A 23,600-nucleotide genomic window follows, 5' to 3' on the forward strand; every position below is an offset into this window, starting at 1 on the left:
CATAACCGTCAAGGACAAATACCCTATTCCAATAGTAGATGAATTGCTTGATGAATTAAAAAGATCATGAGTCTTTACAAAGCTGGACCTTCGATCTGAGTATCATCAAATATGAGTGTGCGAAGAAGACATACCAAAAACCGCCTTTAGAACACACAACAACCACTACGAATTTTTGGTAATGCCCTTTGGTCTCACCAATGCTCCCTCCATATTTGAGAGCCTTATGAATGATATTTTCCAAAATTATTTTCATAAGTTTGTGCTGGTTTTCTTCGACGATATCCTTATTTACAGTCCTTCTCTTGAAAGTTATTTTCAGCACTTATGACTTGTTTTGACGATTTTACAAGAACTTGTTCTTTTTGTCAAAAAATTAAAGTACAGCTTTCTTCAACAGAAGGTGAAATATCTTGGGCATATCATATCAGAGGAAGGTGTGGCAGTGGGCCCCTCCAAAATTGAAGCAATGCAGAACTAGCCAACCCCGAAGAATATAAAATCGTTACGCGGCTTTCTCAATTTAATAGGCTACTACCGCAAGTTCATGAAAAACTATAGAAAGATTAGTACACCCCTTACTTTCTTGCAAAAAAAAGATATTTTCCAATGGTAGAACAAAGCCACTACTGCCTTCGATGAACTTAAAGTCGCAATGACGACAACACCCATACTAGCGCTACCCGACTTCGGTAAGACTTTTGTTATTGAAGTCGATGCCTCCGGAGTCAGAATTCGTGCTGTATTGATGCAAGATGGCTGCCCCCTCGCTTATACTAGTAAGACATTATCTCCTTCTCATCTCAAGATGACTATTTATGACAAGGAGAAGCTCATGGTTATGCATGCAGTGACCAAATAGAGACCATACATGATTGGGCAATGCTTTCAAATCAAGACCAACCATAAACGCCTAAAATATTTCTTGGAGCAGAAGATATCTTCTTCCGAGCATAAAAAATGGGTAACAAAGTTTTTTGGATATGATTATGAAATAATTTACAAAAAGAGGAAAGAGAATGTTATTGCAGATGTGCTTTCGCGGTTATCTGAGCAAGCTGAATTTTCGATCGTTTCACTTCCAACTAATGACTTCCTTAAGGATATTAAGAGGGAATGACAGGAAGATCCGGAGACTAGTAAAATCATAAAAAAAATTGGAGGAAGTACCAAGCTCCGTGGCTCATTATAGTTGGGACTCAAAAGAATTGCGTTATAAGGGACGCATTGTGCTTGTGCCAAATTCTACTTGCATAAATACCATCCTTCAAGAGATGCATTCCACACCTGTAGTCAGGCACTTCGGGTTCCTTAAAACCTATAAGAGGATTAAATAATTTTTTTTTTTGGGTAGGGATGAAAAGTATTATTGCTAAATTTGTGACACAATGTGATATATATCAATGATATAAAGGCGAGACAGTGGCAAGTCCCGGAAACCTACAACCTTTACTCGTTCCAGACTCAATATGGACTGATATATCAATGGACCTTATCGAAGGGCTTCCCTCATCACAAGGAAAAGGTACAATTCTTGTCATGGTTGATCGCCTTACAAAGTATGCTCACTTTTGCACTATTCGTAATCCCTACACTGCTGCTTCTAGTATTGCTCAAATCTTTATGGATAATATTATAAAATTGCATGGGATGTCGAGATATATTATAAGTGATCGTGACAAGGTCTTCACGAGCAGATTTTGGACAAAGTTATTCTTGATGCAAGGCACTAAATTTAAAATAAGTATGGCATATCACCCATAAATTGAGGGCCAGACTGAAGTGGTAAAAAGGTGCTTGGAGATATACCTTAGATGCTTCACTAGTGACCGATCAAAAGAGTGGACAAAGGGGCTTCTTTGGGCCGAATGATGGTATAATATAACTTATCATTCATCCACAAAATGTACTCCCTATGAGGCTATGTATGACCGACCTCCCCCTGTGATCCCAAAATATGTGTTGGGCACCTCTAATGTAGAACAAGTAGATAGGGGACTACAGGACAATTATAAAATGCTGAATTTGCTAAAAGATAATCCCACTATAGCTCAAGCAAGGATGAAACAACAATATAATCAACACAAAAGCGAAAGAGAATTTTCAATAAGAGATTAGGTTTCCTACGGCTCCGGCCATATAATCAAACATCAATCCAGACCAAAGCATCTATGAAGCTTTCACCTCGGTTCTATAGACCCTACCAAATTATTGAGCGCATCGGAATGGTAGCATACATATTAGACTTACTCGCCAACTTCCAAATCCATCCAGTCTTTCATGTGTCATGTTTAAAGCTCAAGTTGGGACAAAACGAGATAGCCCAAAGCCATCTACCAAATATGTCTACCCAAGGAAAACTTTAGACCCAACCAAGTGTCATTATTGATTGACGGATCATGACTCGATGACGATGACTCACTACAGAAATGCTAATATAGTGGGCGAACCTACCAGCATAAGATACCACTTGGGAGAACTATGACGACTTGAAGATCAAATTCCTATAATTCAAGGATCGTCAGCCTCGAGGACAAGGTTGATTTGAAGAGGTCTCTTAGGACTCTAACTAAGAGAGTCTTAATTGAGTTTCATTAAAAGGGGCATTTATGTAAAACCTACCTAGTCGACCTCTATTACAGAGGTTAAGAGACCGACTAAGGTTAGGATTAGTTTAGAAGTTGCTTCTTAGAGAAGCATTAGCAGTTGCTAAGAAGTAGGAGTCTTAAGTAAGAGTCCTATTAGGAGTTGGTTATGTTGAATCTTAGATTTTTATAATAAACTCAATTGTAAATTATTTGATCTAATCTATATGTTGAGAAAAGTATGCAAGATTAACTACGATATCAGTAAGACATAAAGTAGGGTTTGTGCGAGAGTCAAGATCGAGATCTCATTGGAAGTTCGAGAGTTCGACGGAAGTCTGGACGTTCATCAGAAGTTCTGCCGGAACCAACCGAGAAGTCTAGGAGCTCGTCGGAACTCGCCAAGAAGATCAACGTAAAGTCCAGGAGCTTACTGGGAGTCTACCGAAACATTGCCGAGAGTTCATCATATGTACGCCGAAAGCTCGCTGGAAGAGCAATTGATGCACAGGAACAAGCAGCACTATAATCATGTCTAAGCTATCATAGTTAGAGTATAAATTAAGTTAGGATTGAGAGATAATCCCACTAACTTAATTTGGGGCCAACTCGGCCCTTAATAGGGCTAATTTGGGTCGAATTGAGCACCCAATTCGGCCCTTGAAAACATTGCCGGTGGTGGCACCGCTTGGAAGACAATGCCCTTGGATTTTTGAGTGGTGGTACTACCGGTAGCAATGCTGCCAATAGTGGTCCCGCCCAATGTCAGATCAGCGGTGGTAGTACCACACAGTAACGGTGGTGGTACTACCAGTACCCCGAATTCCGGGGATGTGACACTTTTTGGCTTCAATTTCAAAGCCATTAGGGCCTATAAAAATCTCACCCTTTTTTGCATGAAAGGGCATGAAAGTATTGACTTAATCTTGAATTCTTGAGTCATGAAAGTGTTGTAAAAGTTAGAGTTCTACTCCTTCATCTCTTAGCCTTGTAACCATCTAAGAAAGAGGAGTGAGACTTGTAAGGGTTGTCTCCTAAACACGGGAAAAGGAAAAAGTGTTGTAAAGAGGTGTTCGGACTTCACCTATTGAAGGAAGGCCTTTAGTAGATGCTAGTGACCTCGTCGAAGGAGGAATCCGAAAGTCGATGTAGGTCACCTTGACCAAACCACTCCAAATTTTGGTTTGCTTTTCATTTATGCAATTTACTTTATTGTAAACCTCCTTAATTTTCTCTTGCACTTTTATGAAAGCTTTTAAGTTCAACTTCTCTATGAAACAGATTGAATCGAAACCATTTTCATCGGAATCGATTTTAAACGAAATGAATAATTTTCTGAAATCGCGAAAGATTTCTGCTACACTAATTCAACCCCCCCCCCCTCTTAGTGCCACTCTTGATCCTAACAATTGGTATCAGAGCAAGGTTCACTCTCATTTGGTTTTAAACCCAAAAGAGACGACATTTGCCGACAACCTAGAGGGTCATTCAATTATACGTCCGTCCATGTTCAATAGGACGGATTACACATATTGGAAGACTAGAATGAGGATCTTCCTAATTTCAATGGATTTTGAATTATAGAATATTATAGAAAATGGCTTTTAAAAGTCTTCTCTTCCAATGAACGATTGGAATGAGTTGGAGAAGAAGACTTTCGCTTTAAACGCAAAGGTTATGAATGCCTTGTTTTGTATATTAGATAAAAATGAGTTTAATCGAGTATCGATTTGTAAAACGGCTTTTGACATTTGACACACACTCGAAGTGACTCATGAAGGCGCTAGTAGAGTGAAGGAGTCAAAAATCAATCTTTTAGTGTATATTTATGAATTTTTTCGAATGAAACCGAGTGAGACCATTAGAGACATGTACACCTGATTTACAGATATCGTCAATGGTCTAAAAGGACTTGGTAAAAGTTTATCAGATTTTGAACTTGTTAATAAGATTTTAAGATCCCTTCCAAAAAGTTGGGACCCTAAAGTAACAGCCATTCAAGAGGCCAAAGATCTAAATAATTTTCCTTTTGAAGAACTAATTGGGTCACTAATGACCTATGAAATGACATGTAAAGCTCATAAAAAGCTTGAGGACACCCTTCCAAAGAACAGGAAAGATATGGCACTAAGTGTTAGGATCGGAGCGGCACTAAGAGGGGGGGGGGGGGGGGTGAATTAGTACAGCAGATTAAAACTCATAAGTTTGAAATTGATTTCGTAAATATGTAGAGATTTCGATTCGACGAAGGATGACTTCGCTAAAATAGCTCGAGTAAAGGTAGTCAAGAGTAGGAAGATGAAAACTGAATGATTTACAACTAAATAGAGAAATGGTTCAGAAAATTAATCACTCACACATTCAAGGAACACCACGATGTATAGTGGTTCGGTCAAATAACCTACATCCACTTTCAAAGCCTTCTTCGATGAGGCTCCCAACTTCCACTAGCAAATCACTTTGAATGGGAAGGACTAAATACCCCTCTTACAACCTTCCTACAAGTGGTTCACACTCTTACAGATTTTTTCAAAGAGAAAGAGGGAGGTGAACACTTAAGCTATTGAAAACAAGAATTTGCTAGAGCTTTTTCTCACTTTCTAACTTCTCAAAAATGTGTGTTCTCTACTGAAAATTGAGGAATATTTATAGGCCCCAAGAGGATTCAAATTTGGGCTCCAAATTTGAATTACTTTTTGGTTTCCCAGTGCTAGCGGTGCCACCGCCTGTCAGTGTCTAACACTGACAGTGTACTAGCGGTGCCACTACTGGACCTCTCGAGTTCTGGGTGGTGCCATTGCCCAGTCCGGCGGTGCCACCACCTGGACTATTCCATCTCATTGGTTGGGCTCCAAACTAGTCCAAACTAGGGTCAAATTGGCTCCTAATCGGGTTATAGGATTAAACCCTTAATCCTAACCCAAATTATATGCAAACTATGAAATTAAGACATAGCCCTAAGCAAATTTTTAATCGGCAACGTTGAGTTTCCTTCCGGCGAGCTTTCTGGCGAACTTCCGACGGACTTCCGATACACCCTCGGATTTCTTCCAGCGAACTCCCAATAGGCTCCCGGTCTTGTGGCGAGTTCAACGAGTCTTTGGCAAGTATCCGAACCTTCTCAGTGATCTTCGCGAACCTCCGACGATCTTTCCGGTGGACTTCTGAAAACTTCGGCAAGTCCCCGATTCTTTCTCGGTTGGTTCCGGCAGCACATCCGATGATTCTTCGGACTTTCGACGGATTCTCGAACACACATCGAACTTGACTCTAACAAACTTGCTTTATGTCTTCAAGCTATCGTAATTAATCCTGCACACTTAACTCAATAATATGGATTAGATCAATTAACCCATCAATTGATTACATCATCAACATTCGAGATTCGATAATCTCCCCCTTTTTTATGATGACAATCAATTGATGACGGAGTTAATCATAACTCTCCCTATCTATATGCCATATTATGAGAAGATAAAAACACTTGAATTCAATCTCTTTTAATTCAAGCCTAAACCGATAAGTTCTATCCATTGAACTTATCGTTATTCTTAATAAATATGAGCAAATACGAAACTTCATATTTCTCATAATTTCAAGGTATAAAAATTATTTTCAAGCCGAATGATAAAAGATAATTATCATTTCAACAAGAAATAATAATAATTTAAAATTTTAACATGGATCTTATGATATAAATGCAAGGCATGATTTCATATGGTCATGAGATGATTGCTTATCATATATAAAAAAATGATAAACATGATATGACAACCAATCTAAAAACTTTCATATGCGATATGCTCAAAAAGTTTTGCGATGCTTTTAAGGAATATAACACATATAAGACATTTTTCATTGCATTATACAACATATAAGCTATTGCAATATGATACATATAAGTTATGCTAATTTCATATTTGCACAAGTCATCAATCTTTTGAACATTCTTCTCCCCCTTTGTCATCAACAAAAAAGAGATGAGTTTTCAAGCATAAAACTCGTGATCATTGAAGCCATTCATAAAATCATCTCATAAGAAAAAAATCTTGAAAAGGAGATGTCAAAATTGACAAAGCTTCAACTTGGCATTATGATCGATCATTTAAGGAAGACATCAAATCATCCAAAATAACATGAAGGTGCCATCAAAATGTTGATAAAATTTCGGAAAGAAACATCCAACATCATATACTAGGATAATGTCAAATGCATGTCAAGGTAGCATAGAGGTTTACAATAATAAGAAAGGTTTAACACAATGATTATTCCTTAGGAGGAATTCCAGAGTTCCTATACATGGCATCTATCTTCTGGTTCATCTGTCGTAGTTCCCTCAAAATTTCAACTTGCTGTAATTGGATTTGCTCTTGCTGTAATTTGAGTTTCTCTTATTATGATTTGATTTGATTTAATCCTGCCATGATGGGATCTTTAGAAGATGAAGCATGAGCTGGTTCTAAAGGTGCTGCACCAAAGGGACTAGGAGGAGGAGATTCATTTCCGTTAAAAATGGGTGTTTTAGGGTGTTCTACTAGTAGGAAAACTAGATCAGTCCTTCTAGGTTGCCTAATCCATATACCATTGCCAAAAGTACACCTAAGTCTCTTGAGTAGGTTTCTGTTGATAGTGTTAAATCGATCGACCTGGATTATTTCTTCATCGGGTGAGACACAAATATTATAGGCAAGCATTAATCGAGTGACTAACCCCCTATACGGGAACATTGAGTCTTTAGCTATTATGTTCTGCATATGTTACCAGATTAAGTATCTAAAATAATTATTTTGGTCAGTCATAATCCAATACATAGTACTTAACTCTATTTGACTAATGTCATCATGATGAAATTGTTTTGGAAGTAGGATGCTTATCATAATGTGATGAAGAAATTTAGAGTTAAAGGGCAACAAGTGCTTGCAACTTTTGGGAATTATGCCTAGGTTCGGATTTGCAAAAATAGTTTTTAAGGCTTTAGAGTAAGTTGCTCCGATTGCATTGATATCCCATTTACTTTTAAAATAATAACCCCTATCCTTTTCGGTAATTCCAATTAACTCACATATAGTGCTATCAAAGATTCAAATTTGTGTTCTAAGAGGTAGGTAGTTAAGCTATCATTGTCCACACTTAAGTTGACGTAAAATAACCTAACCAACCTAGGGTAAATCGGTTCATCGATTTATAAGATAGATAAGTCTTAGTTTGGCAAGTCCCACATTGGGAAAATCGGGCTTGCTATCTCCTATTGGAACTATAAATAAGGGTCTAGGCTTTGAAGTCACATGCACTTGTTAGGACTCTAGCTAGGAGAGTCCTAATTGAGAGGGATATTCATGTAAAACCCACCTAAGCCGACTCCTATTAAAGAGGTGAAGAGGCCGGCTAGGGTTAGGAGGTTGTTTCTTAGAGAAGAATTAGGAGTTGTACTTTGACATTTCCTAACAGCAGATTTCCTTTGGTTTGTCAAAAAAATTCTTAATATAAACCATTGATATTTTACATCTAATCTGCTATACTTGAAAATCTACATTGTAAAATTTCAACCGCATAGCATTGTTTGTTTGATCTTGATACTATGTTATTTCTATCCAAATCTCTATAAAATTTTTCTGATAGCTTTGACACTTCCTAACAGTATATTTCCCTTTGGTTTCATCAAAAAATTCTCAAAATTTCAGCTCCATATTGTTGCCTTAACCCATCTATTTGTAATTTTTTTGAATGAAATTTCTTATACACTTCATCGATCATTTTGACTTTCATCTAAGATTGATCTATTAAGGAATTCATGTCTAAAAATGATTTTGTGTTGCTGCAAATTTTCGTCGTAAGCCGTTGAAATTTTTCGACGAGAATTCTGCAATCGAAACTTGCACCAATTTCCTTGCTATTATACTGTCGAAATTTTCTTAATTAAATTAGACATCCTTGCTGTCATATAAATTATGATTTTGCTATCAATTCCCTCCTCAATTCTCTCAAGTTTTTGGTGGAAATTACATCGAGAAACCGTTGTTTCTTCGACGACAATTCTACTCTTACAAGACAGCACAAACTTGCTGCAACTTCCACTTATTTCTATTAAACCTTTGCTACCATCTACCACAGATCCAAAACATTCATCCACAGCCCTAAAACTCCACTAAACCACACCCTCAAATTGCACCCAAAATAGCCACAAAACAAGCCTAAACTGCAGCCTACATCTACCAATCCATCAACCCTTTCGACCATCACCTCTCTCAACCTATACATGCCTTTAACCGGACAAAAAAAGAGAGATCACAACATCACAGATTTGGAGGCATATACTATGGCATCTGAGGAGGTAATCAATGCTAAATTCGAAGCCTTTGAGGTACGAATGAAGGATACGATTCAGACACTCTTTACTGAACTCAGATTGGGCCGACCACTAAGCTCGAAGAAATCACATCAAGGAGAGAGCTCTTCCCAATCGCACCAAGCCCGAAGAGATGACTTCCAAAAGAGGGGAGGTTCTATGATCGATCCAAACTATCCATGCATGAGGGTGGACTTCCCTATATGGGAAGAAGGAGACCCGATTGGTTGGATTTCGCGTGCGGAGCGATATTTTTGGTACCACAAAACCGCGGACGCATCTATGGTGAAAATTACAGCTATACATCTTAAAGGGGATGCCATACAGTGGTTTGACTGGTTTAAACACACTTATGGAGTCCTTTCATGGCGACAATTCAAAGAAGAATTGCTGATCCGCTTTAGACCAACCGATTACGAGAATATTGACGGACAATTAGCAAAGATCCGACAAACCTGCACCATTCAGGAGAACCAAACCAGATTTGAAAGGTTATCTAATCAAACTTGTGATTGGTCTCAAAAACAGCTATTAAGGACCTTTATTGAGGGCTTGAAGCCAGAGATCCGGGGAGAAGTTAAAGCGCAACAACCGTCACACTTATGGCAGCTATCTCTTTCGCACGACATCAAGAGGAGAGATTGAATCATGAAGCTTGGAGGACTAGAGTTGCTCCTCAACCAGAAATACTGAAGCCCTCAGCCCCCCTACTGTCGATCGAGTCCCTGCACCAAAGAAGTTGACAAGAGAAGAGCTTCGGGAGCAATCTGCGAAGCGGTTATGTTGGCATTGCGATGAGCCGTGGAGTTACAAGCATTGCTGTAGAAAAGGGAGACTTCTTTTGATTGAACCAGTAGAAGAAAAGGTCATTGAGCATTCAAAAGAGAGCCTTAAACATAACGAAGAAGATGCGGAAGAAGAGCCACAACCGACCGACGTTACAGTACACACACTAGTTGGCTACTCAAACCCGCAAACGATGAAAGGGAGACTTGAACATTCAGAAGAAGAGGACATTGAACATTCAGAAGAGACCCTACACACACTAGAGAGCCTTATGATTGGACCAATAGAAGAAGAGGACATTGAACATTCAGAAGAGAACCTTGAACATAAAGAAGATGCGGAAGAAGAGCCACAACCGACTGACGTTAGAGTACACGCACTAGCCGACAACTCAAACCCGCAAACGATGAAAGTTGGAGGCCTTCTCAAACAACAACCGATCACTGTTCTCATCGACACAGGTAGTACTACTAACTTCTTAAATAGTAAGCTTGCTGTTCCGATAGCATTGCCTATCAAGAATCGGTGCAGGTTTGATGTTAAGGTCACCGACGGACGGATTTTGAATTGTGATCGTAGGCGCCCGCAGGAGAAACTATTGTTGCAGGACCAAGAGATAATTGTAGATTTCTTCCTTCTCCCTCTTAACAATCATGAGGACATGCTCAGAATTAAATAGTTGATGACATTATGTGATATTTTCTAGAATTTTATGAAACTAATTGTACGCGCAGCAACGAGGTGGAGACCCTACTTGATTAGTCGACGATTTCAAATTAAAACCAACCATAAAAGTCTCAAATACTTTTTGGAGCGAAAGATATCATCCCCTGAGCAGTAAAAATGGGTAACAAAACTTCTTGGATTTGATTATGAAATAACTTATAAAAAGGGGAAAGAGAATATTCTTACAGATGCGCTTTTGCAGCTACCCGAGCAAGCTGAAGTTTTGGCCGTTTCACTTCCGACCAGTGACTTCCTTGAGGATATTAAGATGGAATGCCAGGATGATTCAGAGACTAGTAAGATTAAAAAAAAAAAAAAATTGGAGGAAGCACTAAGCTTCGTGGCTCATTACAATTGGGACTAAAAAAAATTACATTATAAGGGACGCATTGTGCTTTTGATAAATTCTACTTGCATCTTCACGATTAGATTTTAGATAAAGTTATTCTATATGCAGGGTACTAAATTGAAAAGGAGTATGACATATCACCCAAAAATCGACGGCCAGACAGAAGTTGTAAATAGGTGCTTTGAGACAGCCCAAAGCCACCCGCCAAATATGACTATCCAAGGAGAACTCCAAACCCAGCCAAGTACCATTATTGATCGATAGATCGTGACTCGACGACGACGACCCACTACTAAAGTGCTAATACAATGGGTGAAACTACCAACAAAAGATGCCACTTGGGAGAACTATGACGATTTGAAGATCAAATTCCCAAAATTCATGAATTGTCAGCCTCGAGGACAAGGCTGATTTGAAGAGGGCGGGTCTGTTAGGACTCTAGCTAGGAGAGTCCTAATTGAGAGGGACATTTATGTAAAACCTACCTAAGTGGCCCTTATTAAAGAGGTGAAGAGGCTGGCTAGGGTTAGGAGGTTGTTTCTTAGAGAAGAATTAGGAGTTGTAAAGGAATATGAGTCTTGAGTAGAAGTCCTATTAGGAGTTGGTTAGAAGTAGAAGTCTTAAGTAGGAGTCCTATTAGGAGTTAGGGTTTAGAAACCCTATAAATAGTCATATATTCCTACTCTTTTGATAAGCAATAGATGAATCTTTTCTCCAGCCTTTGAGCAGCAACTTGGAGGGAGGAACCCCTATAGAGTTTCAAGGAGGCCGATCCCCTAAAGAGATCAACCCCAAGTTTAGAATCTACAAGGGTTCTAACACCTGGTATCAGAGCAGCGTTCTTGACATCTCGTTGCCCTTCCATAGCCATCCATCAACCCTCCACAACAGCCCAAAGCAATTCCCACAATTGCTTAAAAGATCGTCGCTAAATTTCACCGTCATCTCCACCACCACGGATCATCCTTTGATCTCCTCGTGAATTGCAACAGGTTTTGGTTTTCTACCTTACTGCTGCTGTAATTTAGTTATCCTTATTTAAAAATCCAAAAAAAATTATTCCTATATTGCTGCATAAACCTTTTGTCATAAAGTTTTCATCTCTACGACGAAAGATACATTGTAGAATTCCAACCGTATAACACCGTCTGTTTAATCTTGCTACTATGTTTTTTCTATCCAAATCTGTACCAACTTTTTATGACATCTTTAAGATTTCCTAACAGTAGATTTCCTTTGGTTTTGTCAAAAAAATTCTCAAAATAAACCATTGATCTTGAAAATATATATTGTAAAATTTCAGCCGCATAGCATTGTTTGTTTGATCTTGATACTATGTTGTTTCTATCCAAATCTCTATGAAATTTTTAAGATAACTTTGACACTTCCTAACAGTAGATTTCCATTTGGTTTTATTAAAAAATTCTCAACTGCAGAAAATTTCAGCCGCATATTGTTACCTTAACCCATCTATTTGTAATTTTTTTGAATGAAATTTCTTATACACTTCATAGATCATCTTGGCTTTCATTTAAGATTGATCTATTAAGAAATTCATCTCTAAAAATGATTTTGTGTTGCTACAAATTTTCGTCGTAAAACCGCTGAAATTTTTCGACGAGAATTCTGCAATCGAAACTTGCACCAATTTCCTAGCTGTTATACTACCGAAATTTTCTTGATTAAATTAGACATCCTTGCTGTCATATAAAATGTGATTTTGCTATTAATTAGACTTCTTATGATTGAACCAATAGAAGAAGAGGTCATTGAACATTCATAAGATAACCTTGAACATAAAGAAGATGCGAAAGAAGAGCCACAACCGACTGACGTTAGAGTACACGCACTAGCCGGCTACTCAAACCCGCAAACGATTAAAGTTGGAGGCCTTCTCAAAAAATAACCGATCACTGTTCTCATCGACATGGGTAGTACTACTAACTTCCGAAATAGTAAGCTTGTTGTTCGGATAGCATAACCTATTAAGAATCGCTGTAGGTTTGATGTTAAGGTCACCGACGGATGGATTTTACATTGTGATCGTAGGCGCCCGCAGTAAAAACTATTGCTGTAGGACCAAGAGATAATTGTAGATTTCTTCCTTCTCCCTCTTAATAATCATGAGGCCATGCTCAAAATTAAATGGTTGATGACATTAGGTGATATTTCCTGAAATTTTATGAAACTAAAGGAGAAATAGGTGACATTGCACGGGAAACGTGGGGGCGACATAACAACGATTTGCACACAACAAATGAAGAAGGTTTTGCATAAAGTATGCAGCGGCTGTTTGGTACAACTTGAGTGGCAAACTAAGGGAGAGTCAACAGAATTTGAAGATCTAAATCTACTTCCTTTGCTTGCTGAATTTTCAAATATATTTGACGAACCGCGCAACGTACCTCTTACCCGTCGGCATGATCATTGTATAACGATTCTTCCAAGCAAATCTTCAGCAAATGCTTAGCCATATCAGTATCTACATCTTTAGTACGATGAAATAGAAAGGATTGTAAAAGTGATGCTCGAAACAGGAGTTATTCGGCCAAGTTGCAACCTCTACTCTTCACTGGTGCTACTTGTACGTAAGAAGGACGGAACACGATGAATATGTGTTGATTACCGAGCTCTCAATGGCATAACCATCAAGGATAAATACCTTATTCCAATAGTAGATGAATTGCTAGATGAAAATGAGCACAAATCTTCACAAAGCTGGACCTTTGATCCGGGTATCATCAAATACGAGCGTGCGAAGAAGACATACCGAAAACCACCTTTTGAACACACAACAACCACTACGAAATTTTGCTTTCTTCAATAGAAGGTGGAATATCTTGGGCATATCATATCAGAGGAAGGTGTGGCAGTGGTCCCCTTCAAAATTGGTGCAATGCAAAACTGGCCGACCCCGAGAAACATAAAATTGCTACATGGCTTTCTGGGTTTAACAGGCTACTACCACAAGTTCATAAAAAACTATGGAAAGATCAATACACCACTTACTTCCTTACTGGAAAAAGATGTCTTCCAATGGTTGGACAGAGCCTCCGCATCCTTCGATAAACTTAAGGTATCCATGACGACTCCGGTGCTAACACTACCAGATTTTAACCGACCCTTCATTATTGAGGTCGACGCATCTGCAGTCAGAATTGGAGCCATTCTCATGCAAGATGGTCGACCACTCGCATACACTAGCAAGACATTATCTCCCTTCTATCAAAATAAGTCAATATATGATAAGGAGATGCTCGCCATTGTGTGTGCAGTAACGAGGTGGAGACCCTACTTGATTGGTCGACGATTTCAAATTAAAACCGACCATAAAAGCTTCAAATACTTTTTGGAGCAAATGATATCATCCCTTGAGCAGCAAAAATGGGTAACAAAACTTCTTGGATTTGATTATGAAATAACTTACAAAAAGGGGAAAGAGAATATTCTTGTAGATGCGCTTTTACAACTACCCGAGCAAGCTGAAGTTTCGGCTGTTTCACTTTCGACCAGCAACTTCCTTGAGGATATTAAGATGGAATGACAGGAAGATTCAGAGACTAGTAAGATTATAAAAAAAAAAAAATTGGAGGAAGCACTAAGCTCTGTGGCTCATTACAATTAGGACTAAAAACAAATTACACTATAAGGGACGCATTGTGCTCATGAGAAATTCTACTTACATCTTCACGCGTAGATTTTGGATAAAGTTATTCTATATGCAGGGTACTAAATTGAAAAGGAGTATGGCATATCACCCACAAATCGACGGCCAGACAGAAGTTGTAAATAGGTGCTTTGAGACAGCCCAAAGCCACCCGCCAAATATGACTATCCAAGGAGAACTCCAGACCCAGCCAAGTACCATTATTGATCGACGGATCGTAACTCGACGACGATGACCCACTACTAAAGTGCTAATACAGTAGGTGAACCTATTAACAGAAGATGCCACTTGGGAGAACTATGACGACTTGAAGATCAAATTTTCAAAATTCATGAATCGTCAGCCTCGAGGACAAGGCTGATTTGAAGAGGGCGGGTCTGTTAGGACTTTAGCTATGAGAGTCTTAATTGAGAGGGAAATTCATGTAAAACCTACCTAAGTCGACCCCTATTAAAGAGGTGAAGAGGTCGGCTAGGGTTAGGAGCTTATTTCTTAGAGAAGAATTAGGAGTTGTAAAGGAATAGGAGTCTTGAGTAGAAGTCCTATTAGGAGTTGGTTAGAAGTAGGAGTCTTAAGTAGGAGTCCTATTAGGAGTTAGGGTTTAGAAACCCTATAAATAGCCATGTATTCCTCCTCTTTTGATAAGCAATAGATGAATCTTTTCTGCAGCCTTTGAGCAAAAACTTGAAGGGAGGAACCCCTATAGAGTTCCAAAGAGGCCGATCCCCTAAAGAGATCAACCCCAAGTTTAGAATCTGCAAGGGTTCTAACAGCACTACAAGAAAAAACCTAAGTGTTTGCTTTGGGTTTAAGTCCACACTCAGTTAAATAGTTTAGGCTTATAGTTTGGGTTTTTCTTGTTTAATAGATTCGGGTGTTTTATGGCCTAGGAATATCTTCCAAGGCATTTGTAATAGTCTCTCTTTTATAGTTGTGATTTGCTCCTCTTTCAACCATGGATGTAGGTCAATTGTCTGAACCACGTAAATCTGGTGTTCTTGTCGCCTATTTTATTTTTTTGCTTTATTGTCTTTGTTGGGTTGTCAAAATTACCCTTTGGTAAATTTCCTAGGGCTAGCTCTAACAAACTAGTATCAGAGCTTGGTTTCGGGATCTTTTGGCAACGATTATAATAATAAAGATTGTTGTCGAGAAATTCAATAGAAATGTCAACTTCGGCATGTGGCAACTTAAGATGGAGGCCATTTTGGTTCAAGACGGAATTGATTTGGCACTACAGGGAGCTAAGAACGTTTCAAATAGTACGTCAAAGGAAGATCTTGCGAGTATGGATAAGAAGGCCCGATCAAGCATTATTCTAAATCTCTCTTACGAGGTTTTACGGGAGGTTGCTACGAAGACTACGTCTAAGAGCATATGAGACAAATTTAAAGCCTTGTATATGAAGAGGACAATGGAGAATCGTCTCTACTTGAAACAAAGTTTGTATATGCTTCGGATGACTGAAGGTACATCTATGCTCTCACATCTTGATAAATTTGATTCCTTAGTTATGGATTTGGAGAATATAGATGCGAAAATTGATAACTAGGATAAGGCCCTGTTTCTTTTGTGTTCTCTTCCTCAATCCTTTAAGTATTTCCGTGACACTATGATTTATGGAAAAGAAACAATTTCGTATCAGGAAATTAAATCTGCACTAAAATCTAAGGAGCAGATAGATAGGGATATCACTGGGGAAAGTAGAGGGAATCAGGCTGAAGGTTTGATTGTCAGGGGTAGAATGGAAAAAAGAGAATTTGACAGTAGTAGATCTAAATCTAAATCTAAATCTAGACATAGAAATTTGGAGTGCAGATATTGTCATAAAATGGGGCACATTAAGGTTGATTGCTTTAAATTGAAAAATAAATTAAAGCAAAATGAAAAAATTATTGAGAAAACTACTGAATCCGCTGAAGCTAGTATAGCAATTGATGAGAATGTTGGAAATATTTTCTCTGTTACTGATGATAGGATGAGGTCTAAAAATGAATGGATTTTAGATTCGGGTTATTCTTATCACATGTGTCCCAATAGAGATTTGTTTTCGCATATGAATCTTGTAATAGTGGAATTATTTTGATGGACAATAATGCCGCGTGTTGTTGGGTTGTCAAAATTACCTTTTGGTAAATTTCCTAGGGCTAGCTTTAACAAACTGGTATATGATTTTACTATGAACACTGCAATTTTAGAAAGCAGAAAAGAGTCAGCTTCAATTCTCCGGCAGTTCACAAAACAAAAGGTACTCTTGACTATATTCATTCAGACCTTTGGGGTCCAGCTCATGTTCACTCTAAGGGTGGTGCTAGGTATATATTGACTTTCATTGACGATTATTCCAGGAAAGTTTGGGTTTATTTTCTGAAGCATAAAAATGATATTTTTCTAACTTTTAAACAATGGAAGGCTTTGATTGAGAAGCAAACAGGTAAACAGATTAAGCGGCTTCGAACAGATAATGGCTGGAATTTTATGAAGGTGACTTTAATAAATTCTGCAAAACTGAAGGAATTGTTCAGCATCGCAGTGTTAGGATGATGCCTCAAAAAAATGGTGTGGCCGAACATATGAACATAATACTCTTGGAGACAGCAAGGTGTATGATCTCAAATGCAGGGTTGACAAAGGACTTTCGGGCAGAGGCGATTAATATAGCCTGTTACGTTGTCAACCATGCTCCTTCTGCAGCACTTAACTTTAAAACTCTAGAGGAAGTTTGGTCAAGTACTCCCGCTGATTACTCTGATTCAAAAATTTTTGGGTGTCCAGCATACATGCATGTAAATGAAGGAAAATTAGAGCCTCGAGCGAAAAAGTACATTTTCCTTGGGTATGCTTCTGGGGTGAAAGGATACAGATTATGGTGTTCTGATCCCAAGTCCCTAAAATTTATAATCAGTAGAGATATTACTTTTGATGAATTGTCTATGTTATCTTCCAAAGAAGAATCTACTAGTTGTACAAATGATAGTGCGCAGAAGCAGGTGGAGCTTGAGAATGGTAGTTCAGATTCTTTTATGTCGAACTCTTCTACTCAAAGAATGCTAGTAGATGGTCCCGAGTCTACTGACGCAGATGATCCAAAGGAAGAGCAATATTTCATAGCCAAGAATAGACCACTGTCACGGACAAACTTCTAAACAAGATGTTTGATGTAATGCTCATATATGTCCGTGTCTCTTGGCATGTTCATGCCTTGTACAGAATGTAGAGGGGCGGCCGAAGGCTTAATAGTCCCATTTTAGTTGGGTTGGTGGCCTCTTTAGGCTTGTAAATAAAGGTTGTGTCATGTGGACACGTGCGAGAGATTCTCGGTCTGTAATAGACCATTTTACCCTTTGTTGTGCCACTTTTCAGAACTTGTAAAGTCTGTTTGTAATTTGCATTGTCTATGAAGTATTTTTCGGAGATGTTTGCTTGTGGATCCCGATTGAGGCGTTCTCTCTAACCCGTTCTCTCTTTTGGTGGTCCTAAGGGACAATGGGAGGCTTCGGGGAGGCTGACCTTTGCGGACGGACACGCAAGGGTGCCGCATGACTTAGGCAAAACCAGCTAAGTCCGTGTCATATGATATCAGAGCGGGACAAGCACTCATAAAAACACTTAGTATACAAACGTGGGGGACCTAGCGGGGCTGCGTTGAGGGCAGTCAGCACACGCGCGACCGTTTGGTGGAAAACGGGCATGGAGCTGTAGGGAAAAGGAGTCGCTCAGAGGAGCGGGCATCTGAGTTTGGCATTCAGAGGAATGGCCAACCCTTCGCGCAAGAGGTACCACGAGAACAGGCAAGCTTGGAAGAATGTGGAGTGCACAAAGGTTGGGATGGCTGAGTTTGAGCTACGGCTCAACGTTGACAACTATACTTGATGGTGCTCAAGGCAAGCAAGGCGCTTGGCAAAGGAAGAGACTAGGCAAGGTGGAATGAGTTGCTCAGCGACCGAAAGAGTTTTGCAAAGCTCACAGAGGTGAGGGGAATTGCTAATTCGAAGAATTCGGTACTCATGCATGGGCTTGTATGCGGACGACGGACTGTTCGTGGCCATCCCAAGGCGACCGAGACTCGGCGCCATGGAGCATTGAAACTTTCTCTACGGCATGCGAAGGATACGTCCGGAGGAGGCTGAAGTGTGCAACGAGTTCAGCATGTTGCTAGGCCTTGAGGGGTGCAGCGGTGGCTGTATTGACGTGGAGGCGCAATCTAGCAAGTGCGTTTGCAAGAGGCTGAACAATGCACAGTTTGTTCAGCAGATCGGAGTAGTCCAAGGGGATGGTGGTCTCCGAAACGAAGAGAGATGTTGCTCCAACGGGACAGTTATCCAGGAGGGATAAGTCTCGGCTCTCTAGAGGGAGAATCATGTGAGATGGACTTCACATGTTGAGGAGGAGTACCTCACAAACAACAACTCCACGAAGCTCAATGGACCGAGCAAGTAGCGAGGAGTTGTCGCATGATCTCGCTCGAGAGAATGCATTGGTGGATGCATTGCGAGATCAAGTGGGGGAGCGACCTAAAGCAACTTAAATGAAGGCACACTTGGAGTCGATGTAGAGATCGGACTCAAGGGAGGGCTGACCCGTGGAATGGTGGGCACGAGGGCCACCATCGACTCAATGCGAAAACGAGGAGCGGAGCAACTTGGGTGTAACTTGGCGAAGTACCCAAGCCGCATGAAGGGAGCTAACAGAGAAGTTGGAACATGGAGCAGAAGTATAGTGCTTTCCTTAGATAGAGGTCAAAGACATGAACTCTTGCATAGGCAAGAGTAGGATCATGTTGTTCCATGGGTCCTTCATTCTGATGGAGCGGACTCATCTTGCATGGTGCCAAATACGAAGGGAGCTTCTGGGCACATGCACCTTATCTCGGAGGAGCATTTGATGGAGGAACTAAGGCGACTCAATTTGCGGAGGCGAAGTTGGGTTCAGAAGGCCTTAGCACGGGGCAAGAGGACGCAGAGGCGGGTACTCTTGAAGAATATGCCACAGTGTTGCCATTCGAGTTGCTATGAAGGAAGCAGTGCGCAGCGGAGATTGTGCTGGTAGGGGCAGAGGCCCAGGATCCAGGCAATGGTGCACAATTTACAGCGAAGTCGGTGGACTTCGGGAGCTACTAGGCGATGGACTGTCCTAGAGCGGTGCTTCATCTAGGTGTGACCCAAGAATGGGTGGATGAAGGTCGATTGCCAAAGGAGCGAACAAAATCGAAGGTGGAGGAGACCCTGCGATGTATTGGCAGAGGCCACACATGGAGGGTTCACAATTCGAGTTTATTCCACAAGGATCAGAATGCAATGGAGATGTCACCAGGAGGCGACATGGTGCAGCGGATCGTGGTGGGACAGTTCGTGGCAATGCGATACACACGACTGAGTCCCGGGAGGGACTTGATCATATGGAGATATGATCGGGAGCTACTGGAAGCTCCACTTCGGTGAACAACACGACGGCAAGAAGGGCTATGGATTCAAGGAGTGAAGGCCATGGTACCGCAGAGGCGGGTCTTCCAGGCGTGCATCGAATTTTACATCGGATGAAAGCCTTGGTCATCAGCATATGGGGGCTAGGTTCCACCAAGGGAAAAGTTCGAATGCAAGTACCAGTGAGTCCCATGGGAGGGACTTGATCATGCAGAGGTATGATCGAAGCAGCTGGAGAGTTGGACTGCTCCAGAGCTTATATTCGCTTAAGGGAGCCCGACAAGTCAGAGGACAAGGCCGAGTAAGCGAACGTTGCTACCAAGGAAGCTAAGGAGAACAGAATTGGTGCAAACCCTACAACGTGATGGCAGAGGCCATGCATGGGAGTTGCAGTCTGTCTCTCCATCGACCAAACAGACTGCTTGGAGAACACAGAGGTGTTGAAGCAGGGGGGGTCGAAAGGGGCGAGGAAGCGACGACGAGTCCAGAGGGACTTAGCTACCCAAAATCAAGCATCAGTTAGAATGGAGGTGGACTCAGAGGAGTGCCACGGAGACATCTCTACTGATTGTGAAGAAAAGGGATGTAGATGCGAGGCGACGGATAGTAGTGCCATGGGCATGGCAGCGCCATGGTACCGTAGAGGCGGGACTTCCGTGAAGGTCATTGATCCCTTGCTCTCATGGAGGGAGAGTGCTTGGTCGTGAAAGGGGCCGAGGAGGTGGAGCATGCAGAGGCAATCTCCAAGTACCAAGACAAGGCTGAAGGGCAGAGGCCAAGAAACTTCGTAAGACCGGTGTCAACAAGTTTCTCATCAAGATAGCCATAAGTGAAGGACTTCAGGTCATGCAAGAGGGCACGACCAAGGAACGAAGTAAGCAGTACGCGGTGCTATACCTTTGCTACTCAGTGGAGTAGGCGGCAGGGTTGATGGAGAAGACGGTACAATCCCAGAGGCGACCTCATCTATCAGAGAATTACTCCAAGTTGGGGTGAAAACTTCATGCATTCCAGAAGTTCAATGGCATTGAGAAGGTGAATCACAGTAGCTAACTCAACGCAAGGAGTGCAAACACTTCAAGTGCTTCAGAAGTGTGAGCAAAGAGCAGGCGAAGGCCAGTAACCAGCTCGATGCATGAAGTACAACCTCGAGGAGGCGGGCGAAGTCAAGTAACCTTTGCCTTCTCAACTCTTAAGAGAATGGGCGAAACCGAGTACCCCAATTCTCTTATCTATCCAATAGAGGAGCTCTGCACAAGTTCAAAGACCCTTCGAAGAGAATGGAAGACAACAGTTGTCAAATCCTCACCAATGGTGATCAGTGCTACTGAGAGTATATTGTCCGCTTCATTTCCCAATGAAATGCCAATCGAAAGCAGAAGTGATGCGAACCTACTTGGATGTGACAACTAACTGAAATAAGAGTCAATGAGCAGATGTTGTGGAGGAAGGACCCAAAACTTCAGAAGTTTGCGAGGCGATGCTCGTTAAAGCTCCAACAAGCATCCACCCAGTTCAAGTAGCATGTGAAATTTTTGAGAGACTGGCGCAGTAAGGATGGCCTTTTCCTTCATTTTAGTGGATCCGCAGGAATCAACGAGGATCAACACAACTCAGCCAACCCCACACCAGAGTCAGAGTCATTGGCGAGTTGAAGCAGCATGGCGGATCAAAGGTTCGACTACTCAAAAACAGCAGCGGAGAGCAGCTGGAAGCCAGGAGGCGCATTGTAGTTGGAGCAGAAGATTGAAGACTCAACAAAGGCGAAGAGTTGCAGTGTTCACAAAGGCTTCGACGAGGACGTCAAAGGGATAAGTGGGGGAGAATGTCACGGGCAAACTTCTAAACAAGATATTTGATGTAATGCTCATATATGTCCGTGTCTCTTGGCATCTTCATGCCTTGTACAGAATGTAGAGGGGCGGCCGAAGGCTTAATAGTCCCATTTTAGTTGGGTTGGTGGCCTCTTTAGGCTTGTAAATAAAGGTTGTGTCATGTGGACACGTGAGAGAGATTCTCGGTCTGTAATGGACCATTTTACCCTTTGTTGTGCCACTGTTCAAAGCTTGTAAAGTCTGTTTGTAATTTGCATTGTCTATGAAGTGTTTTTCGGAGATGTTTGCTTGTGGATCCCGATTGAGGCGTTCTCTCTAACTCGTTCTCTCTTTTGGTGGTCCTAAGGGACAATGGGAGGCTTCGGGGAGGCTGACCTTTGCGGACGGACACGCAAGGGTGCCGCACGACTTAGGCAAAACCAGCTGAGTCCGTGTCACCACGGAGAGATATTCAACCACCACAAAGATATGCAAATTTAGTTACATATGCTTTATCTATTGTAGAATAAACAAGTGAAGTTGGTGAGCCTACTACCTACTTAGATGTAGTTTTTTGTGATAATTCCACTAAATAGTTGATTATAATGAATGAAGAAATTAAATCTCTCCATCAGAATAGAACTTGGGATCTTGTGAAGCCGCCTTCGGGTAAGAAAATTCATACGAATGACAATCCAGCTGATATGCTTACGAAGCCTCTTCCAGTTTACAAGTTCAAGCAGTGCTAGGACTTGGTTGGTATTCATTGTTGGTGATTGCCCATTGGGGCTTTTGTGAAGAAGGTAGAGCAAGTTTTATTGGGACATGCCAAGGTGGAGATCTGTTAGTTTGGCAAGTATCATATAGTCCCACATTAGGAAAATCAGGTTTGTTATCTCCTATTGGAACTATAAATAAGGGTCTAAGCTTTGAAGTCAGATGCACCATAAGAAAAACCTAAGTGTTTGCTTTGGGTTTAAGTCCACACTCAGTTAAATAGTTTGAGCTTATAGTTTGGGTTTTTCTTATTTAATAGATTCGGGTGTTTTATGGCCTAGGAACATCTTCCTAAGGCATTTGTAATAGTCCCTCTTTTATAGTAGTGATTTGCTCCTCTTTCGTCTATGGATATAGGTCAATTGACTGAACCACGTAAATCTAGTGTTCTTGTCGCTTCTTTTATTTTTCTGCTTTATTGTCTTTGTTGGGTTGCCAAAATTTCCCTTTGGTAAATTTCATGGGGCTAGCTCTAACAATAAGACATCTAAATTTGCAAACCATCTAATGGGTTCTAGGTTTCCAAGTTCATCTAAATCAACATGTTTGTTCTTATATATTATTCTTGTTTCGAAATTTGGATACCTAAGGGCTACTTCATTAGATCTAAAGAGGATTTGGTCATAGGAATCTCTGTCCATCCTTTTCCCTTTGGTTCTTGATGATCTCTTAGGAGTTATATCTAATCATGATGATAGATTAAGAAAGAACTTTAAAGAATAGGCCAAATAATGAGAGGAAGAAGAAAAAAAATTTCAGATCTTACCTTATATATGTTTCCTTAGGAGGTAGAGAGCTTGATCCAAGAAGAACCCCTCTCTTAGGCTTCTAGAGGGTTAGAATGAGGTTGAGAGAGGTTTAGAGGGCTTTGTGAGAGTGCTAGGGAGGGTGCTCTTGGGTTGGGGGTGGTTCCATTGCTGACCCTAACCCCCCCCTCTTTATAAGGGGGTTCTCGAGCGGTGCCACCGCCAACCGAGCGGTGCCATCGCCTAGGGACCGAGCGCCCAGGCGGTGCTACCATCGGTTCTGGTGGTGCTACCGATAGTTCTGACGGTGCCATCGCTGGCATGCTAAAAAATAATTTTTTTTATTTTTATTTTTAGAAGTTTTAATGTGTTTGATTTAAG

The sequence above is a fragment of the Musa acuminata genome, chromosome BXJ1-6 (assembly GCF_036884655.1).
Source record: "Musa acuminata AAA Group cultivar baxijiao chromosome BXJ1-6, Cavendish_Baxijiao_AAA, whole genome shotgun sequence".
Taxonomy (NCBI): domain Eukaryota; kingdom Viridiplantae; phylum Streptophyta; class Magnoliopsida; order Zingiberales; family Musaceae; genus Musa; species Musa acuminata.